Source organism: Mytilus edulis, chromosome 7 (assembly GCF_963676685.1).
Source record: "Mytilus edulis chromosome 7, xbMytEdul2.2, whole genome shotgun sequence".
Classification (NCBI taxonomy): domain Eukaryota; kingdom Metazoa; phylum Mollusca; class Bivalvia; order Mytilida; family Mytilidae; genus Mytilus; species Mytilus edulis.
Window position 1 is genome coordinate 41,623,640 of NC_092350.1, and position 22,175 is coordinate 41,645,814.

Below are 22,175 nucleotides of genomic sequence, written 5' to 3' on the forward strand. Positions count from 1 at the left end.
ATAAATTCAGGAAAAATTACTCTTGCAACTTTTCACCTTTTAGTAACATACCAATTAATTGCCCTCCAAATTTTTTATACAATATTTGAAAAAATATTTAACCAATAATCGGAAAAATATTAGCAGGACACTCTCTTGCAGTTTGCAAACAATGCACCTTCAGCGTTTATCAATCACTAAGTGCATTTTGTAGCATGAGGTAATGGTAAATGCAAACCATAGCTCCGTTGGCATACAAACTTCCAATGAAGCATACTCATAATAACATCATAACCAGATGCATATTTTTCACTGGGTAACACCTGCCAGCCTACCAAATAATAGGCTCAATTTCCCATATACATGTTATAAAGTATACCTTTATGTTCTTTGAATAAAAAACTTCATTAATTTCTGATTAAAATATCTACATTTATCATATCGTTATGTAAAACCACTCCCAAAACAGTTGACGGCTAGAATTTAGCAATTAATATCTTAAGAATTCATTGATACCTAATTTTCAAGAACAAATTGCAACTTCAATATATGTTAACAAAAACCAGGTGTCCGTAATTTATCATGAGAATGTATGTTGTAGAGAAAATTACTGAACAAATTGAATTCTTAGCTCTTGTTTACGTCTTATCCTATCATACTCCCAGTCAGTTTTTAGAAAATAGCCACTAAATTCTCTCAAATAGAAAAACCTCTGTTAAACTTTAATAGATGTTATGACAGAAAAATTCAAAATAAAAGTATGAATAGATACCAATATGAGAATTACAATTCAGACTGTTTGGAATCCTTAGGAATTGCAGTCTGGATAGGTCATTCAATAAAAGTACAATAATTGCAGCCCTAATGAATGTAATACTTCAATATATTGAACAGACTTTCATCCGTACGTTTTTGGTTTTACACATCCCAATAGTCAGTTAGTTTTGTAATTCTGTTCTACTGTAACTATTTTTGGTTGTTTCAATTACTGTAACAATTCATTTTATAAATGAAGCCATGTAATACTTTTGAAATCATAATTTAGGAACAATTACTTCTTGGTTCTTATAAAATAATTGCTTTTTAAAATTGTTTGATTAATGTTTTTAAATTTCCTTATTTCTCGATTGACTTATAGTTACTATTACAAAAGCTGACAATATGATACCCAGCACACTTCTACATTCAGGAATTACAAAGTCTATGATTTAATCAGGAACCAGCCTTGCTTAATAACTGCTAGCCATAGAAACATAGGATTTTAAGTGGGAAGCACATTTTTTCCTATGGGGTGGATCACTTAATTTTAACTCTTCAATATTTGATGCAAGAATAATAAAGTCTAAAACCTGCAAATTTATTGACTTATAGCAACAGGAGTTATTATAATTAGATGTGTCGGTGTATTTATGCATCCTGCATTGAACAAATTGGATGTTTCCGCAGCTCAAGTCATACAGTTAGATAGGAGAAGTCCAGATGGTAATTTATTTCTCATAACCTTTGGTACATGTTGGTTCTTCTTAAGCCAGAAAGAAAATTTGACAAAAACATCTCTATACAGATGGTGATATCAAACTGCTATCAAAACTCTGCAAAATACATATACTCACTGTGAAAATGATGCAATCAGCTCTTAAAGGGATAGCAGTGCAATATAAACAGAGGATCAATTTATGTTTTGAAAGCATCATTTGCCGTGTGGTTTGGTGGTTAAAACATTTGTCAGTATGTATCGGCCATATCTAAATGGATAGATCAATACCACTGCATCATCCAAAGACAACCGAGCTCAAACAATGTCCCTTGTTTCTCAAAACTTAGACCTTATCAGTGAAGGAACGTCAGTTTTTTTTTCCAAGACAGATATTTTGATGTAACCAGTCAGATAAAGAAATTTGTCATTCTATTAATTCCATCATTTTTGTCTGCTGTTATGTATAGACAGACAGATTACTTTGGATTTCCCATATGGAGTCAACTTTGCTTTTGAAAATCTTGATATAATTCATGATAACTTTTTGTCTATCTACTTTTTATCCTTGAATAAATGATTATTTTTGATTGCTTCAAATTCAAATCAGTTATCTAAAGAAAAGTTATCAGAAAATGAAATCTTCATCATGTTTATTAATAAGTTTGATACAAAATAGACAATAACTGTCAAAAATGTCAATAACTTGTGAGCTTGGGAAACAAACTTATATCTACTTTTATTCATACATTCTAGCTATATATAGTATAAAAAAAAAATCCTATGTCACCATCAGTGTTTCCTTTTATATTTTATACAAAGAACTTTTTTTTCAAGAAATTCCCATGTGTTGTTTTGTAAACATAATATAATTGTATTTGTATGCCATAAGTCAGTGAGTTTCTTAAAATCTTAAAAGTCATAAGGCCTCGACCTAGTAAAAAAATGGCCATATATTCATTTCTCATAAATGACAATAGGTTTTCAAATTCGTAGAAATAGCAGTTAATAATGGTAAGGATACTTAAATCTCAAATGCCTTTTTTTCAAATTAAATGGTTTTTAATTCAGCCCACTGCTTATACATTGTATCTCCTTCACATAACCTTTCATTAGGAATGGGAGATAAAACACTGCAAGCAAGTAAGACTAGAACTTTGTAATTTATATTCTGAACAAATCCATCTCTGATTTGTCACATTTCCTTCTGAAGATGCTACTCATGTTTGTGTAATTGTTACAATTAAAGAAACATGTTTTGGCGCAATAAATATTACTACTATCACTTTCATCTCATGACAATTAAAACAATTAGATGATTATGAGTTGTTTGGATTAGAGTTCTTATTGTTTCTCAAGTAATATTTGGAATAAGGTACTTATATTGGTTATTTCTGATATACTGCATGTTTCCTTTGACTATTATAGTATAATAGTCCCAGATGTTTATTACTGTATGTATGTATTATACCTAGCATGACTATTAAATTAATTGTTTTTCTGCTCGTATTGTGGTGAATTTTTTAAAGTTATAGTATATTTTACTACAACCATATGTAGAAGAACTTTTGCTTTAATCTGGAGCTTAACTTCATTTTACCTCAGCAAAATGTACGCAAAATGTACGTGAAATTGAATCATTACATAAAACTCTTGTAGCTGAGAATTAAAGAGCCAAAATGGACTGATGTGCATCGAATGAATCATCTAAAATAAACTTTAGACCAATTCTGAGTGTCACATCAGGAAATTAGCTTTCTCCACTTGAACAGAACCAAGATTAACAAATAAAATTGACCATAATCAGGTTTTAAACTAAAAGATTCAGTTCCAGTCATGACTTCAGTCTGTTAAAATGGAGGTGAAAGAAAGTTGGATGAAACAGGAAGTTCTTCTCACAACAGGAAGTTGACTGTCTTCTGCTGTATTGTTTCAGCAGCATCTGAGTCAATCAAATGTTTGGAGTTTAATGCTCAGTCATGAAGCTTTGCCTTTTTAAGCTTTCATAATGGCAAAAAATACACATGGAAGAAAAAACATTGTCTCGTCAAAATCATCAAAGTTGTCTTGAGCTGTTTCAAATTTGAATGGTAAATTCGCTAATTGCGTGACAAGGAATTATTTCCCATGAAATCATGAAATTATTGGAAAATGTGACTGGTAAAGTGAAATGTATGTTGGTAAAAGCTTGTATGTTTTTTTTCTGACTGCAGTTCTTGTCTGCTTTATTGAAAAATTGATTTAAATAGTTGTGCTAAAATCATCAAATGCTTCAATGTGAAGTTAAAAAGAATACAAGGCCATTTTCAATATGTATTCTAGTTGAACAATCAAATCGTTTCTCAGAAGAATATAATTGGCTTAAGATAATCTGAAACACTCAAATAGTCACATCCAATAATTCTGAACGAAATTCGTATTCAAATACTGCTGTTCTTGTCAGATGTATCACTATAAACAATTGTAAGTGGACAATTCAATTTACGTACAACACCGATCTTCAAAATAATGAGACATATAAACTATTCTTAACATTAAGTGATTGCCAAGCGGCATGAATACTTTTAGAAATAAATCTTCTTTAGCCTAAGCAACATGTAGTTTAGTTGTATCAATTTTGCATGAGGGAGCAATTTGTCAACATTTGCATGTAAATGTTATTACGGAATATCACAATTTAAAACAATAAGGAAGATATAAATCTTTCATACATACACATTATTTTTTTTCCGTCAGACAATTCGTGTTTATATCAAATGATCTTTCTTGTAATATCACTACAAATTAATATAGACTTAATTAATATTAAAACATTTGTTTATAAAAAAGATTGGGTTGGCTATAAGGACAATGTTCAGTTTATGAATATGAAAAAAAAAGTTGACATGCAAGTCTGTAACTTATGACTCAATCCTAAGTGGCTCAATATGATGTCATTCTAAAACAATATTTATAGTCCTACATTGAATGAGTCCAACACAGTCAAAGACAAACTTATTACAAACTTGTCAAAACTCAAATTGCAGGAAGATGTCATCCCAACACTACACAGTATCATATCTCTGAGATAACCTGTGAATCTTTGCTCAGTTTACTTCTTACGGGTACATGCTTAACACCAATCTAAATTGTAAAGCATCATGATCTCTAACCCTCTAGTCAAAGAGAGGCGAAAGATTCCAAAGGAACATTCTAACTCATATATCGAAAATAAAACTGACAACATGACATGGCTAAGAAAGAAAAAGACCAAAAGACAAACAGAATTACACATAATACTCTATTATTTCTTTTCCTTACATAACTTATTCTCTCTCTTTAAACATTTACATGCAAAAACCTGTTTAAGTGAGAAAAAAAAGTAGTTTTTTGTGTTCATATTTTTAATCTATTTTTTCAAATTAGAAAAAAACACAAACATTCAAGATTTTGACCTAGTTCTCCGTCTTTAAATTAAGTTACCCCTGGAGCTTTAATTCTAATGTATTTGTAATATTTGATACAATAATTATAAGATTCATTTTTCTCTTTGTTCATGAATCTTTGAAATAAATCCCTGCAATTCATCCAAAAATAAATTAATCATTGATCAAACTGACTGGTAATATTGCAAGCATTATCACTGAAATTAGAAGCTGGTAATTTGGAGTTAAATGGACTAAATATTATAATATCAGATTTATTTTTTCAAAGCAATAATTTCTAATTTTTTTTAGGCAAGAACCATAAAAATTGTCCATCCTAATTTGCATTTTAATACTAACGAGTGCTGACCATGGATGAACTTTGCCTTGATAATTTGACAAGATTTTACAGAATGTCAACTTTTATAATAATGACAAGGACCATTATGATTTCCATGGCAACAGCAATAACATAGAAAAGGACATCAGAAATTACATTATAATAGAAATAGACGATGGATGAAATATGGATAAATGAAATAATATATTTATAAAGAAAACTAATTGTTTCTAGATGGAGTGACAATGGTTTTAATCTATATAGAGATAACGGAGGAATATGTTTTCTGTAATTTTAGGGTGGAAGGATGCTATTAATGGTGAATTTGTAATGAAGGATATCAGGAATTAACTCATGCCGATTTCATTACAACTCATTGATTTCTACAGAGTGTACTGATTTTATAGATATTAGAATAAATTTACTATTTTATTACAAATTTGCACCTCATATTTCATTTAATTTTTCATAAATAAAAATTTAAAAAAGGCAAAATCTTTTTATCTAGTGAAATAATGGAATAGTGGTGTTGTTATCTTTACAATAATATTCTTATATTACACTTACTAATTCGTGATTGCAAACTGTGACAGCAAATGGCAGGAATTCATTACTGAGGCAGTAATGACTGATGCAACAAACCAATGCACTTTTAGAAATAACACAACAGAAAAGGAAAAATTGTTTAACATCCAAGTTTTAATTTGGTGAAGAAAAAATAGTCTATCTTCATAAATTCAATAATTAAAAATAGTCCAACAGTCACTTTTAAACAACACATTCAAAAAGTCTGAATTCTCTTTAAATCTTTATGAACTGTAACAAATAAACAATTATACCAGCAAAAACTGCTTCTAAGAAAGGAAAATAACTGATAAATTTTGAGAAAGGGAAATAACTGATAAATTCTGAGAAAGGGAAATAACTCAACAACTAGTACTGGACTTCTTGGGTATGTACCAGTACTACTTCATGAAAAGGGGAATAACTCTCTTTTATCTCCTGCTTTAGGAAAAACCTTTCTAGAAAGGCTAATTCCAGCAAATTATTTTTTTATCAGATTTCAGTCACAAATAGTGAAGTTATTAACTATGAATACAGGAACATCTGACATTTTAGCGTAGGCATACATACTATGTAAACGAAGGATGGGAAAAGCAAATGGTTCATATATAGTGTGCTATTAATACCTCAGATACAAATGTATGACCATTTGGGAAATATTTATCAACAAACACTTTATTTTAGATATATAAAGGTTAACATTCAAAACAGCAGCAATCATGTTGTAATTGTTATATCAAGTACTTATGTAAATAAAAATTGTTAATTTAGTCTTGCTTAACCATGTTAACTATATTTGTATTTAACCAGGATTACCATTTACTCTCTAAGTGATGAATCAATCACAAATATTTCTGCCATAAACTTATCAATTGATTTTTAGGTTAGCGCATGAGTTCGTTAAATAGAAAAAAAAGTCGGGAAAATGCAATCAAAACATTAATTTGACCTCCTAAAAAGGTCAACAGCTTGGTGACTCAGCACATCCAATTTTCTCCTGAAAGAAAAAAATCTGAAACTGGTTGAATTCATAGTTTTGATTCTATTCTTGCCCAGGAAAAAATTGAAACATTCAATCTCGAGTCAAAGCAAAATGCTACATACACAAATAAACGCCACACTTCGATACTTTAATTAAGTTCTTTATAAAAATTAATTCATTCCTAGATATCAATATATTGTGCAGTGAAAAGAATTAAATTGAATTCTTTGTGAGCGAGATACAGGATTAAAGTTTTAGAGTCGGAGAAAGAAAAAACTATCAATTCATGCACTTTTGTGTTTGTCTAAAATCAATGCAACTGTACCCAAACCTTAAGGGTTATATCGTAAATATAAAAAGGTAAAAAAGATTGGATTATATAGCCAGGAACAAAAAACTCAATACCCAGGAATTACGTTAAAAATCATCCAACCAGAAAAAGATTATAGAATAAATTTCATTGGATATCGGTTCAAGTTTTAAGTAGATAAGTTTAATCAACTAATTCTGTGAAATGAATGTGTTTTTTATGTATTTGCGAAGAAGCGTGCTGAATTCATCAGTATCTTTCATCCAATTCTCTACAACAGATATTTTGTGAACTCAAGTACATTATTTTTCTATACAGAAGCAAATAATTGTCAACTCACTTGAAAAATGTAGCTCGGAAAGGCTAATTGTTACAGAATAAAAGAGATACAGTTTCGTTTTAATCTCCGCTTCAGTATTCAACAATGCAATGAAACAAATTGTATTCCATGCTATTTAAAGATATCAGGCTTCTGTCTTTCATTTAGCTTCCGTTTTAATGGGAGTGACTTCATTAAGTTTAGATAAACATAACGTCAACCCAAAGAAAAGAATTTCCTTCAAGATTTTCAATCAACTTTTTCTCAAAGCATCACTGTTTATTATAAAGATTGGAAATACATATTAGTCCAATAGCTTAAAAATGATGTATGATTAGATCTTCTCATATCAAAAGAAATGATCCCTTATTAAACATTGTATTTTTTGTGGTACAAAAGGTTTTTAGCTTTAAACCACAGTTAATTTGTTTGAATTAAAGATCTAAATCAAGAAAACATTGCACCAGGAAGTAAAAACTACACAAATAATACTGCAACAAATGGAATCTGAAACATTATATTTCTAGCCTTCAAACCAAAATAAACCCAGTGGAAAGTCATGAAACAGACAAATCAAATAGAGTACACAAAGTGCACATGAAATTGCCTACAGCATATATGCAAAAAAAAGTCAAAACTTAGAGATAAATTGAGAATATATTTTAAAGAATCCTGTAAACATCTGCAATTGTTGACGGCAATCAATCTCTTAAACAGAAGTCTCAATTGAACCAATTTTTGCTAAGGTTCTTTAAAAACCACCTTCCTTCAAGTTCTTAACTTTGGTGTTAATGTGTTTCTGCTTTATTTGCCCAAAATTCTGGTTTCATTTTGAATTTCATATACATCAGACAGTACAGTGTAATTAAGCAAGAGTTCATCAGGGTCTTTTTTCCAACATCGTGTAGGTTTAACACAGATTATCCTTAATCTGATAAATTACTCTTCTATTTCTAATAAACAAAGCAAATTACTTTTAAACAAAAAAATGTCTTTCTTCTACACATTTATTTTTAACAAAACAAAAAGTCATATTAGTATAAATGCCTCTTCAAAGAATATGTCACGAACAATATGTGCCGTCACATGACATTATCTTGTAAGATCGAAAACGTAGGGTCACAAATTAACATTTCTTAATTATAAATGCAATTACTGATTTGAGATAAGGATTTTTTCTTTATTAAGGTGAATCCAGAAAAACAAAAGAACAAGTCCTCCACAAATTTCCAATCAAAGATAAAATTTTCATGGGTAAAATACCATGAATTCAAATGTGCCATAATTACCCTCATTAGTCACAATAGACTGTTTCAACTTACACCCAATTCTAAAGAAAATATTGTGACCATATATCATAGCTTTTTAAAATTTGCCAAAATCCGATTGACGCAGTGACATTTATGGGATCATAACATGCAAAAAACTATTCATGTATGCTTTACAATGGTATCAATACTACTCTAGTTTTGTATTCAAATTTACTTTTTGTGAGTTTTACATTTTTACAATCAAACATTTATAAATATTTTTGTACAATATATATTTGAAATGGAAATGAGAATAAAGGATAATTCTCTTTTACAGTTAGAAAATTATATTTTGACCATTCAGATCGACCAAGAAAGAATATATAGTGACAAATAATTGTAAAGTAAAAGTTAAAAAAAAAAATCAGATATCAAATACAAATCTCAAAAAACGGAAATCTCTTAATTTCAAAATAGAATATTAAAATCTCCAGTTTACAAATTATCTTTCTTTAAATACATGGTTTGTTGCAAAAATATATTCCAAAAAAAGGGATATTTTAAGATGATAGAGTCACGGACAGTCAAAATGTGAAAATAAAACATCCCAATAAGGTTCGGACATAAAAATTGTGAATATAAACCCATGGAAGTATTATATAAATCTGACTTTACAGTACACCTAAAACTACTTTAAAACAGCTAAAACATAAGTGCATCAATTGTGCATTAGAATGAGCAGAGATCATATAATTAGTCTGACAAAAATTATCATCAGCTCATTAACTTCTATGCTCTTTCCAGATATGGTGCAAAAATATTGAACGTATATAAAAGTATGTAATGACGAAGTCTGAGGTTTTAGCTAGACCTACAGGATTGTCAACTGGTAATAAGCAATCTATTTCTTAAGTCTCCTATTGTACCAAACTCCTATATAAGTCTTCACCCAGGGTTAATTTGTAACACACATTTTTTTATTTGCCATTTTAGCGGAAATTTAATATAGTCTCTTTTCACAAAAATATTGATGAAGTTTTATCATACTGTGTTATTTGAAAGAAAATTCTTTTTAAAATGAGAATTTGATAGAGTTAATCGTGTGATGGTTATTTATCATATGTCAATAGTAAAATGTCTGATAAGTTTTTCAACACAATTAGGAGATGTCTTTGAAAAAAATCCAATAAATAAACAAGAAAATCAAGTGTCGTCAAATTTTTAAATAAAAAAAACCTTTTCAATTTGAAATCTGAAAGCCTTCTATTTGATAAAAGACTGGTATTATAAGCTATCTGCAAAATAAAATCAATCTTTTTACCATTTTAATTCTGTAAATCCATTGAAATCTGAATAAAAGAAAGATTTTTTTTATTTTGATTTATCGGTCTGATCAATGTCTGGTTTTAAATTCAAAGAGGCCTTGGGTTGTTGAAAAACTTCATGAAGACTTGTATAATTTAACGAAACATATAAGTCTCGGAACTCACCATTACAATTTCATCGTGATAAAAATCTTATTGCAAAATCTATGTATTTTAGGGATAATTGAAAAATAAAACTGTTGGAAAAAATCCTAATAAAGCTGTTAGAAAATAAACCTCAGGTTAAAAACTGTTTATGTTCTAAACTTTTTTTTTATAAGTGAGTCAAAATGATCTTCAAAGACAATAATTAATAAAAAATCTCTCACTGTCATTTTCACCATTTTTGACTAATACTTATATTTGTTAGTATGTTGAATATAAAGCAACAGCCGGCCATCTCATGAATATAATAGAAATTAACATTACAAACTAATTAATCAAAAGACGAAAAATGTCATAAGTATAGAATTATATAGATAAACCTTTACACCCATAGTCAATACTAAGATAACCTGTTCCTCTTTATCGTGGCAGAAATGAACATTAACACAACATTTGTGTCAATTATGTATTATGTATCGTATTTCTTGACAAATTTATCGTAATTTTTTGGATATTTTATGTTTAATTTCAATGATAATTTTAATCAGAATACATATTTTTGACAGCTTTAGTGATAAAAAAAGTGATCAATGGTTTTATTTTATAGTAAGAGACATTTAAAACATGTATTTTTTCAGCAATTTATTTCTTCTAGTTGTATCACAATGTTTTTAAATTAATAACTTATGTATGATGTTCTGAATATCCGAATATATGGATGATATGTCTATGAGACAGCAACCCAGATACACAAGTTCACAAAAATGACCTCTTGAAATCACTTCATATTTCAAAAATTTATAATCGTAACAACTAGCCAATGTGTACAGCCTTCAACAATGAGCAAAGCCCATGCCCCATAGTCAGCTATAAAAGGCTTGGTTGAAATACAAAAAATAGAATCAACCCGATTGAAAAGGTCACATTTATTTACAAAAATATGATCTGCAAAAAAAGGTATGAAGGAGATTGATTAATAATGATAACGACTAATCTTTTCTTGCACCTTGAATTTAAAAGGGGAAAGTAAATTCATCTTTTCTCTAGAGAAATTGCACCCTCTGTCCTGAACTTGACTCAAGCTGACAAACATTTTCATTACAGTTGACCATGTTATCACTAGTTTGTCACTGTATAAAACATGAGATATGTTTTAATCTGGGATAATACAGCTTTATCTAACACTTAGACCAAGTAATTACTAAATAAAGTTTTCAAGCATGTAGTTATCAACGCAATATTAAAGACCACACGTTCTTATCTTATCCAAAAATTCACTTTCCATGTACAAAATGACAAGATTTGAGGGTATCCCATAGACAATTGTTTGGTAGTTAGGCAAACCTCTGTAGGTTTCCATGTCTTGTAATGAATCTCTCAAAAATGTAATGGACATCAATTAATTGAGAAAGACACAAAGTGTTTTGGTTGTCCCTTAGTGAAATGAATTTGTCAAAACAACTGTGACATGTATATTTATAGACAAACACACATGACATGGATAAAGTAGACCACAAATAAGTTCAAAGCCATTGAATTTAAAACCAAATATTGAATCATTAGTTAACCAAGGGGAGGTAATTGTTCTATCAGTCTAACAGCGGTTTGAAAGTAATAACAAATTCAGAATAATTGTTTAATTTAATTTTTATTCTTTGTATATTTATAGATATTTCAAAGTAATGAAGCTACTTTTAAGTTTCAAAATTCGGAAAAATTGATACATTGGGTTTGACCGATGCCATGTTATAATAATAAGAGTACAAGAATGCATATAAAATGGATGCTCTGTTGATAATCACGCCTATCTCATATTGGAAACAAACTAAAATATGTACACGATAACCTATCTTCTTAACAAATTTTGGATTTTTTACAAGAGCTGATGTATTAACTAATGACAAAGCACTTAATACACCTGTTGTAAGAAGGAGAAAAAAAACACAAATTTCAACACTTTATGAGAACACTGTCTAAGATTTTTCACTGAAAAAAGCAGTTTATCTACTGCCAATTTAAAATGAGATTTAAAATGATGGCAAACTAAATTGAAATTAAGTTATAAATGAAACAAATTGTGAGCCAACTGCCAACAGGTTATCACAACTCGTTGCAATAAAATAAAATAAGACCCAACAAGTGTTAGACATCACTGCCTACCGAAGACAATTTATCACGTTAGATCAATCGAAAATTACTTCTTTATCTTCATTTAACATGAGAATGAATGCACAGAAAAAAATATCGAAAATGTTAACCATGGAAAATTTCCCATATACAGAACTGTGTGACATTGTATAGCGGATTTAATGAACAAAAAAGAATTTGTGATTTATCTTAAGTTGTGAGGACAGCACTGTCAACTAGTGTTTGAAATAAATTGCAGAAATTGTAATAAGATTAAACGTTGACAAGATACTTAAATCTACTTAAAGAAGAAATTACGTTATCTTTAGAACGATCTCGGTGCAGATGGTATTTGGAGAGGGAAGAAATATATTCTATCTGATTCATCAAATTGAATTTTGATATCTTTTGCGTTTTATCCTATTACTAAATGTCATTTAATTCTCAATTTTACTTCAAAAACATGCAAAACATATTATCATCAACAATTGAATGGAAAATTTTTAACATGGAGAAAAGGATGTATGTCTTATTCAATTTTAATAAACAATCTTATAATCAGACATATTTTTTTCTAGATTTGTCTTCAAAGCCAATACAATTATAACTGAGTAAAAAAATAACGCAAATGAACAAAATAAATTTTCATTATGTCTATAATCCATTAGACTTCAAACTTTACAAAAACTTTTAGTTTGATGTTTGACTGAACATGTATGCATATAAAATTTTGGAGTACAACAAAAGTGAAGATTTATGAAAGTTAACACTACATGTATGCTGGTTTGTTAGGCTATGGAAAACATAAAATATCAAAGAAATTGCAAAAAACTTTTATAATTCTTTAGCATTAGAACACAGCTGCTTCACTTTGGGTTTTCATGTTTGTTTTGAAATAACATGTGTACTCATTCTTCAAAAGATAAAACATGTTTCAACAGTAGATTTTTTTCTTAAGCAATATATTTTATGAACCCAAATATCAGAAAAATAAGGTGGTTGACCATAGTATCAACTATTACCTTTCAACAAAAATGACACCTGAAACCACCATCTTTTCAACTTTTAATTAATACCTGAACCACAAGTTGATAGCTGGCCTTTTGACTTTTACTTTTAATTGAAAAGGAAGATGTATCATCTCTATGATGACAATACATAGATATAATTGTGATTTGCCAAACCATGAGAAAATTATAAAGCTACAACTTTTTACTGCATTCTGTCAACAACTAAAGACCACAAGAAAGACCCCAGCTAGCTGCAGAACCGTAACTTGTAGGTTCTCATGATATTTTTTTACTATTTGTGAACCATAGAGCTAGATATTTTTCCTATTTCAAATTTCAGAATTGCAACCAAGGTACTACAAAAAGTCAAAAATATATCATAAGGACCTACAAGCTAAGGTTCCATAGCTAGGCCCCAGTCTGCATGCTACCACCCATAAATCTAAAACAAGTAATAGTCAGTTGAAACCTACTTCAACCCTGATCTGTACCTCTAAACATATATATATATAGATTCATCATACTTGCAATATTGAATCCGCCCAGACTTTTTGTATCTTGTAAACCAAACAAACAATAAACATTGTAAACAATTTTTAGAACAGTTGCTGTCGGCAATTTATTTTCAGACATATTTAAAGTAGCGAGCTGGAAATCTGACAAACAATAACACGTTCTATAGACAATTGTATTACTTGAGAATTAACCCGTAGGTCTTAGAATCGTCTGTCAGTGATGAAAAGCTTTAAATGAAGTAAAGCAATTTTATTACCCTAAATAAATACCTCAGAAATAGATTTCTATATTCTAACTATGTCACTGAACTTTTAATTAATTTTTCTAATTATATTTTATGGATTTAAAATTGTTCGAATAAACCAAATGTTGGGAGAATTTATAATGTAATTAGTATGAGATACGTGATTGTGTTATAGACTTCAAGATTAAACAAAAGACCCTATATATGAGTTTTTGTGATAAGCACATTCATATCATACATTATCGTCTTGGAAAATCTATAAACATATTATAATACATGTATTGCAATTTGTCCACAATAATCGTAAAGTTTCTGCCGTTTACAATTTCCATCATTAACATTGTACATCTAATCCTTATAGTGGGTGTTTTTTCCTTTGTTTCTCAGAGATTCAAAACTCATTTTCATGACAATTTTGCCGACAGAACAGAATTCAACTGGGGAAACTAAAAAATGCAAAATCTTCAAAATAGAATTAAGAGTACAACGCTGATCCTCTATACCAGCAAAGAAACAATAAACTGGACATAAAGTTGTTCAATTCAACATAATTTTATAACTCTATCATACAGACCTGATTATTAAAAAACAAAAATAACAATATTAATCCATTAATTATGGATAAATCATTATTAAATTGATGTTTGGACATTGTTTATGATTGTTTATTTCTGATATCAAATGGTAATTTTTGAAATCTCAAGAAGAGATTTTATATGAATTTATAGGGTTAAATATACTTACCATGAAATTACATTTATATTATATAGAATATGTTTGCTTTCACAACATGTTCTCATCGCAATTAACTAGGTGATTAAAAATTACATCCATGAGATGTACTCACCTACGTCATAGTTCACCTGTGTAACATACACTAGCTTTAGTTTTAATTTGTCGTTTAATTGAATAATTTCAATTAAGTGAACAAAAACTGAATTTATTCCAGGGGTGGTGGTGGATTGTGGTAAGTATATTTAACCCTATAAATTCATATAAAATCTCTTCTTGAGATTTCAAAAATTACCATTTTATATGAATTTGGTTAAATATACTTACCATGAAATTACATTTATATTATATAGAATATTTACTGATTAACAAGCAGTATTTCATTTGGTGGAGGATAAATTCTCTCACACACATACAATTTCAACATATAAAAAATTATGTGAAATTTTTTAAAAAGTAACTCCATTAAATTTTGTAAATACAGATATTAGTAAAAACCGAAATTACTGAATTTATTATACAATGAAGCTATGCTGCATAACTATATGTATCAATGGCAAACTTTGCAGATTGTATAAATACAAGTATGCAAAATTAATAGACTTGATGTAGAGTTGTCTCAATGGCACTCACATGTATATATACCCCATCTTTCTATATCTGATGAATAAATAATCTGCAGGTCAGTATAGAAATAATTATATTAAAGCTCCTTCATTATGAGCTAAATGTGTTGTAATATTTATGCAACAGTAAATAAGCATTTATTTCTGAATAGGTTGTTCTTGTTGCTTGTACAAATCGACAAGAACTAATCCAACCTTAATTTCATTACTTTCCACTTTGAAACTTAAGTTTATTTGGAAACATTATTACCTTTCTTTAACTTTCCATTGTTTTCTCTATGTTAATATAATAACAGATAATATATGATTGCTGTCATCTTTTGATAACCTGATCAATATCACATCTTTGGAAATAAATTCTTTTCTACTTAACTAAAGAATTATAATCAATTAAAATATACTTTGTAAATAGGTGTCCTTAATACAATCAAAGTTTATTAAAGACTCAAACCAAAGTTGTTTCATGATTATGCTAAATCTGGATTAATCTTTAAACTTTTTTAAAGTTATAGTCCCTGAGAATTTGCTTCTCTGCTAGATATACTACTTTTAATATTTTATAGATTTAGAATAAAATATTTTCATCAAGAGAAGTCTTGTACTATTGTATAATGACAATTCTCTAAACTGACTAAATTTTAAAAATCTGATAAAATTTCTATGAGTGGTAGAACCTTTGAATACAATGTCTACCATTTCAACCATGACCAATATTTTTGTTTTGTATTGGACTACTCAAGTGTAAAAGTACAGAAATGGACAAATCAGTGGAAAAGTTTCAGTATACATGTTTCCATTGATATACTGCTTCCACAGAACATTTGGATGTTGAGCTGAATTAAAGCCATGATTGTTGTCCTTATAAGTCCAAAAAGAATGCTAACAGATGATTTTCTCCAGCTATGAAAAATCTGTCTAAAATAAAATGTTTTGATATTTCTAATTAACATTTGACAACGGTTAACTTTCTAGAATATCTTGCCATGTACAGTTCCAAATTTAAAGAAAACAAAAATTTGACATAATGAACAACTCTTGTATGTTGCTCTTGATAATTGTTTATATTAATTTCAGAAATTATTTCGCTATCAGAAATACTAAAATGCAACTTGTCAAATATAGTTTTATAGTTGTATTTAAAGAAAAACACTTGTTTGGCAATATGGAAAACACTTGTACTAACTTGCAGTATCCTTAAGTGTTCTTAGTTATTTCAGAAAAGGTTTCACTATCAAAAATGCTCATTTTATTTCTGTCTTGTTTCACCTCATCTGAATCCTATACATTCTGATATGATTCAATATATATCAACCAAACAGCTTTTGGTAGTATTTTGTGACTTCAACCCAGTCATTTGGTTAACTTAGTCACTCAGAAGAATTTTGCATTTGTCCCCAGATTTGGCAAAAACAAAATTAATGTGATTTAAATAATCACATCTTTCAAAACAAAATTGAATCAAAATTCAAAGTAATTGTTTAAAATAAACACATTTCAATTTTGTGTAGCATATTCTTGCATAAGATACTAACTCTATGCTATATATTTATATTATTCTGTCTGGTAATATGGAAATTGAAAAGTGAATAATTACCATCAATTCCGAGGTTAAAATCACATGCATTCGGAAAACCTTCCTGCATATAGATAATACACAACTTGACTTTGACCAGACTAGATTTTTGTAACTTTATGCTTATAATGAGCAAAAATAAAAATAAACAGTGACATTTTAATATTTAGGTATAATATTAAGAAAATGTCTCGCATTTGATTTGATATAATCATGGAATTATCATACTATATTTTACTTCCATGTACTATTCTTAGACTATTGAAAGCTATTTGCTAACTATTAATCAGTCTTGTAAATAAATTGCTTTTCCTACATTTTGCTGTTAGATTAACTGCTTCTACACTGGTGCTAAAATTTGAGAACCAATTGAAATGTATATATATTATATGTTTATATTGGTACATCATGTGTTACTCCAAAAAAAACCTCTTCTTTTTTTCTGCATCTCGTAAAGACTGACTAAATAAAAGGTTTATATAAAGAGCTGTATAATAGATAGTTTCAAATCTTGAGAACTACTTCAATTTCCTAGACCATGTCTAGCATTTTAAATAAATCCTGCATCCACAATGCTTTAAATCTTATTTATTTATTTACCAATATTTTACTAATTTTTTTTTTTTTACAAGATCTAAATTAATGATAATCTTGTTTCTATAAATCAGCATATTTGAGTCCTCTATACTTCAGAATTCTGAATCAATATTTAACTCTAGGAAAAAACAATGTGTAGCCATTGCATAAACTGTTGGGTTCTACCAATCTCACATTAAGAATAAAACAGACCCAATGAATGAATCCTTATAGCAGAAACTTGCCCATCTGTTGGCATTGCTTAGAAAACTTAAGATGTAAATTAAGGCATAATTTTCTATCTTAAAAAGAACATCCAAACTCCTTTTGCTTTCATGATTGGAAGATATATGTATAATTTGACAGTGATTCCCATATAGTGAGGGTAAGATAGTCTCTTAAGTCTTACGTTATCACCTCTTTTTTGTGTACTCAAAACAAAACAGAATTAGTACATATTATATTTAATAAATGCATTGGCAATGTACACTCTGAATTATGTAATCAATATATAAGCCATTACCTTGAATGAGTCTTTGTGAAATGCATCATGGCATCCCCTAAACTCTTTATTCAATAGACAATCTAATGTTTACATAAAAACATATAAAAGCCTTTGTTTCCTTACTGCCGACAAAAACAAACAATTGGTTATAGCAGTTCATACTTATAATATTCATGTTCTTCTTGTCATAAGTAAACTGACCATGAAATTTAATATTAGTAAAAAGAGTTGTCACAAGCTATCTGTATTTAGAACAGTGCTCCATTCTTACTGTCTCCATGTCTGTTAGAGCATTGGAGAATTAGTTATCAGTAAAAAAAAAAATTAAATATTTACAGCAATTTGCTGTTCTGGAAAAATATTTCAGGCTTCTAGAATTACTGTCCTGATTTAAACTGGACATATTTAAAAGAAGTATGTATTGGTATGCTTAAACTACAATCACATTTGTATTGTACTAGATAACAATGTATCATTTTAGTGTCTTTAATATCTGTCTCGACTATTTCCAGACACTTGTTCAATATATTTTCAATATGAGCAAATATGTTAATTTACTAAACTGTTGGTTCATCACAAAAAACAATGTGCAACCAAATATTAGCTATGCTTGTGTTGTTTTAAAATATAATAAAAGTAGACATAATGTTCCCTGGGTGGAAGGATGTCTAGAAAAGTCAGATAGACCTGGACTTAAATTCACTAGTCTGATTCTAATTTATTTTATTTGCAACAATCATCCACGTGCAATTCTATGCTCCATAAATATCAATGTGCAATCAATAAATAGTTATGATTTAATTTTATGTAAGATATCAAATCTGTATTTTATTAGAATGAATGCAACTTATAGATTCTAAATCATGCATGTTGTTCTAGTTCCTATGTTTCCTGTATGAAACATGTCAACATTAATCAAATAGACTTGGGCAAAATCCCTATTCTATTTTAAGTCTATAGTGATCCATTGAGCACGTTTTATTTTCAATAAATATGGTTTATGTTCCCTGAATGGAAGGTTAACCAAAAAAACATCATCAGTTGTGGGCAAAATCCCTATTCTGATTGTGATGTATTTATCAACTGTTAAAACAGTATCACTGTTGGTCTACGCTCCCTGTATGGAACGTTTTCCAAATAAAACAATCAGAAATGGGCAGATTCCCTTTTCTGATTGAAATTTATTGAACCAATTGAGGTTCTAGTCACAATAGTGGTATACGCTCCCATACGGACGTTATCCACATTAAAATAATCAGATCTGGTCAAAATACCTATTCTGATTTAATAGTTATGTGTTTACACAGTCTCGTGTACCAGGTGTACACGTAACAGACTGCAAATTGTAAACAGTCGAACCAATTGAGGTTCTAGTGACAATAGTGGTATACGCTCCCATACGGACGTTTTCCACATGAAAAACAATCAGATCTGGTCATAATACCAATTCTGATTTTAATATAGTGATGTGTTTACACAGTCTCGTGTACAGACTGCAAATTGTAAACAATCGACTTTATCCAAACTTTACACTCGACCCGTTTCGTAGCATTGCTCTAATGCAGTGAAAAATCCGGTCAGCTGAGCGTGAAAAAAGAAATAAACATCCGTTTAAAAATATATCTTTTTAAAAACGTAGCACTCACGTAACATGTCCGATTTTGACAGCTAAATTCTGCCTTTCCTCGGACCCGATTTAATGTTTGAAAATGGCGGCTAAACAAAGGTCATTTTCTATGTCGTCGTATTTCCAGACTCGTAAGCTGTAAAAATGACGAAAACGTGCATATCAGAAACTTGGCAGAAGCGCTGTATTCTGATTCACATTAAAATAATCGTATACCGATATTCCGAAAACAAATAATGTCTTTTATAAAACATAAGGATTTTCAACAGTAAACTGTTAAAAATCCTTGCCGACGAGAAACATGCGTTCTCTTGAACGCAAAAATTAAAACTAAAGCTAGTGTATGTTACACAGGTGAACTATGACGTAGGTGAGTACATCTCATGGATGTAATTTTTAATCACCTAGTTAATTGCGATGAGAACATGTTGTGAAAGCAAACATATTCTATATAATATAAATGTAATTTCATGGTAAGTATATTTAACCAAATTCATATAAAATCTCCGAACTTCCTCAGCCCGTCAGAAACTAACACAATTATGAACATTACATATTGGTGTTCTCTGTGGATCAATCTATGAACGATCACGGAAAACCACATAGATTTCAATAGAAATCGACAAATTACAATTATATTCTTCGAAAGATTGACAGAAATTAAGGGTTTTCTTTTTAACAAAAGATTGATATTTCATATTAAAGCCATTAACAGATATTGTTCTGTCAAGAAATATTGGTTCCATATATGGTATTTAATGAATTCATTCAATTATAAATATGAAATATCTTGTTTTACAAGTCAGATAAATATTTTTTCTCTCAAACAATAATTGAGTTACAATAGGAAAATTGTAAAATGATTTAGTCATAATATAAATAATTAAAAATAATATCTATCTATCTAAAGTAAAGAGAATAAGCCTTGGTCTACTAAGTGCTGCTATATCAAATTATCTTTACAATATGAAGTTATATAATGTGATGAAAACAATCATTTATCTTTATTTAGGCAGTTTATTGTATTAGAAATAATAAGTTTTGGGTATATCTTTTTAAGGTTTCATATGCAAGATAGCAACTAATAACAACTAATGTGCATAAAAAATCATTCCCAAATAGAAATACTACACTTTGAAAGCCGTAAAAACATGAGTTGTTTGTTTATATTGTTTTATTTACTATCATAGAGATTTAATATTTATGACTAGAAAATGCACTTTATAGATCAATATTTATGATGAGATAAATAATCAAGATGAATGTATCAGGGTCTGTTTTAGAAGCCAGAAACTCTGAGAATGTAACAGCTAATTTGAAAATGCAGTTCAATTTTAAAACTATTAAAAAATGAAAAAAGTAACAGACAAAATGAAGGATGGAAATAAAAGCACTGTTTGTAAGCCATAGTATTTTACTTTTGGTTTTGTTAAGCGCCTGAAAGGATTTTGTGGGATGTCACTTAAAATAAACAAATCCTTCTATCCATTAAAATTGTTGCTTTTCTGATTCTTTTAATTTTACATGTTGTTTTGCTCTGAATTTCCAATGTTACTAAAATTAGCCCTAGTCGGATTTTAGGGAAACTTTATTCTAATCTAACAACAGGGAAAGCATGACCCTACTATAGTACCCTCTAACAATGATATATTTTTGAAAAATCATAAGGTGTAAACCAGACCCATAAAACCTATGCATGTCCACAGTATAATTGAAAAGATGAGTGGCATGAGCAAATATTTCAATAATGGACTTAATGTCTCACATGCACCCTGGGAAACATCAATCATAATCGGTCATTTTTCATAATGCATTAAAGACCAGATATAAATTCTTGTGAAAAATGACTGAATATACCTGTAGAATAAAGTAAAGTTTCTTTTACTTTGAACAAAGCCATTTACAAACTGATAAGAACCCTAGTTGACATTTTTTACCAAACTATTTAAATTTCGTTTGATTAATTCCTAGACATATGTCCGGTTGCCTACTGAAATAAAAATCTAGGATCAGCATAAATCCATGATATCTATCCCTGACAAACACAGTGACATGATATAGTCCCCACTCAACAGGAAGATGACCTGTTGTACCACGACCTTATAAAGTCACGTCACCTAAAGTCTTAGTCAGTTGACAAGATATTACCCTCTGTAAGTAGTCTTGCAACTTCCGAGAGTTAGCGAGAAATAAATCTGATAAGATCCTTCTCTTTTTGTCACTTCACACCCTCCTGTAAAATTTTAAATATTTAATCCGACTGGTGCATCCAAAAGACAATAAAGACTTATTTGTAACAAGAAGAGTGCACCTGTTCTGTTGTTTGTCAAGTTTAATTTAATTAAATGGCTTCTTCCCTATAGATTATTGAGAAATATATATTGTTGATGGTAAAACTGTATTGAATATGTATGTAAACTGCAAACATTAAACAGTTAATTTAATGTTGTGTTGTCGATTTCAAGTTTAAAGATCCCTTATCATTCTTTCTTTAGAAGAATGAGATTCTCACCAAAAATGTATTATAATAAAATACTACATTAAACAT

The 22,175-nt window shown here is 29.3% G+C and overlaps 1 protein-coding gene across 2 annotated transcripts in view; it reads right to left on the reverse strand.

Moving 5' to 3' along the window:
• Positions 1-22,175, reverse strand: part of LOC139481491 (ephrin-B2-like) — a 137,303-nt gene that overhangs the window by 76,703 nt on the left and 38,425 nt on the right. The window lies entirely within an intron of this gene.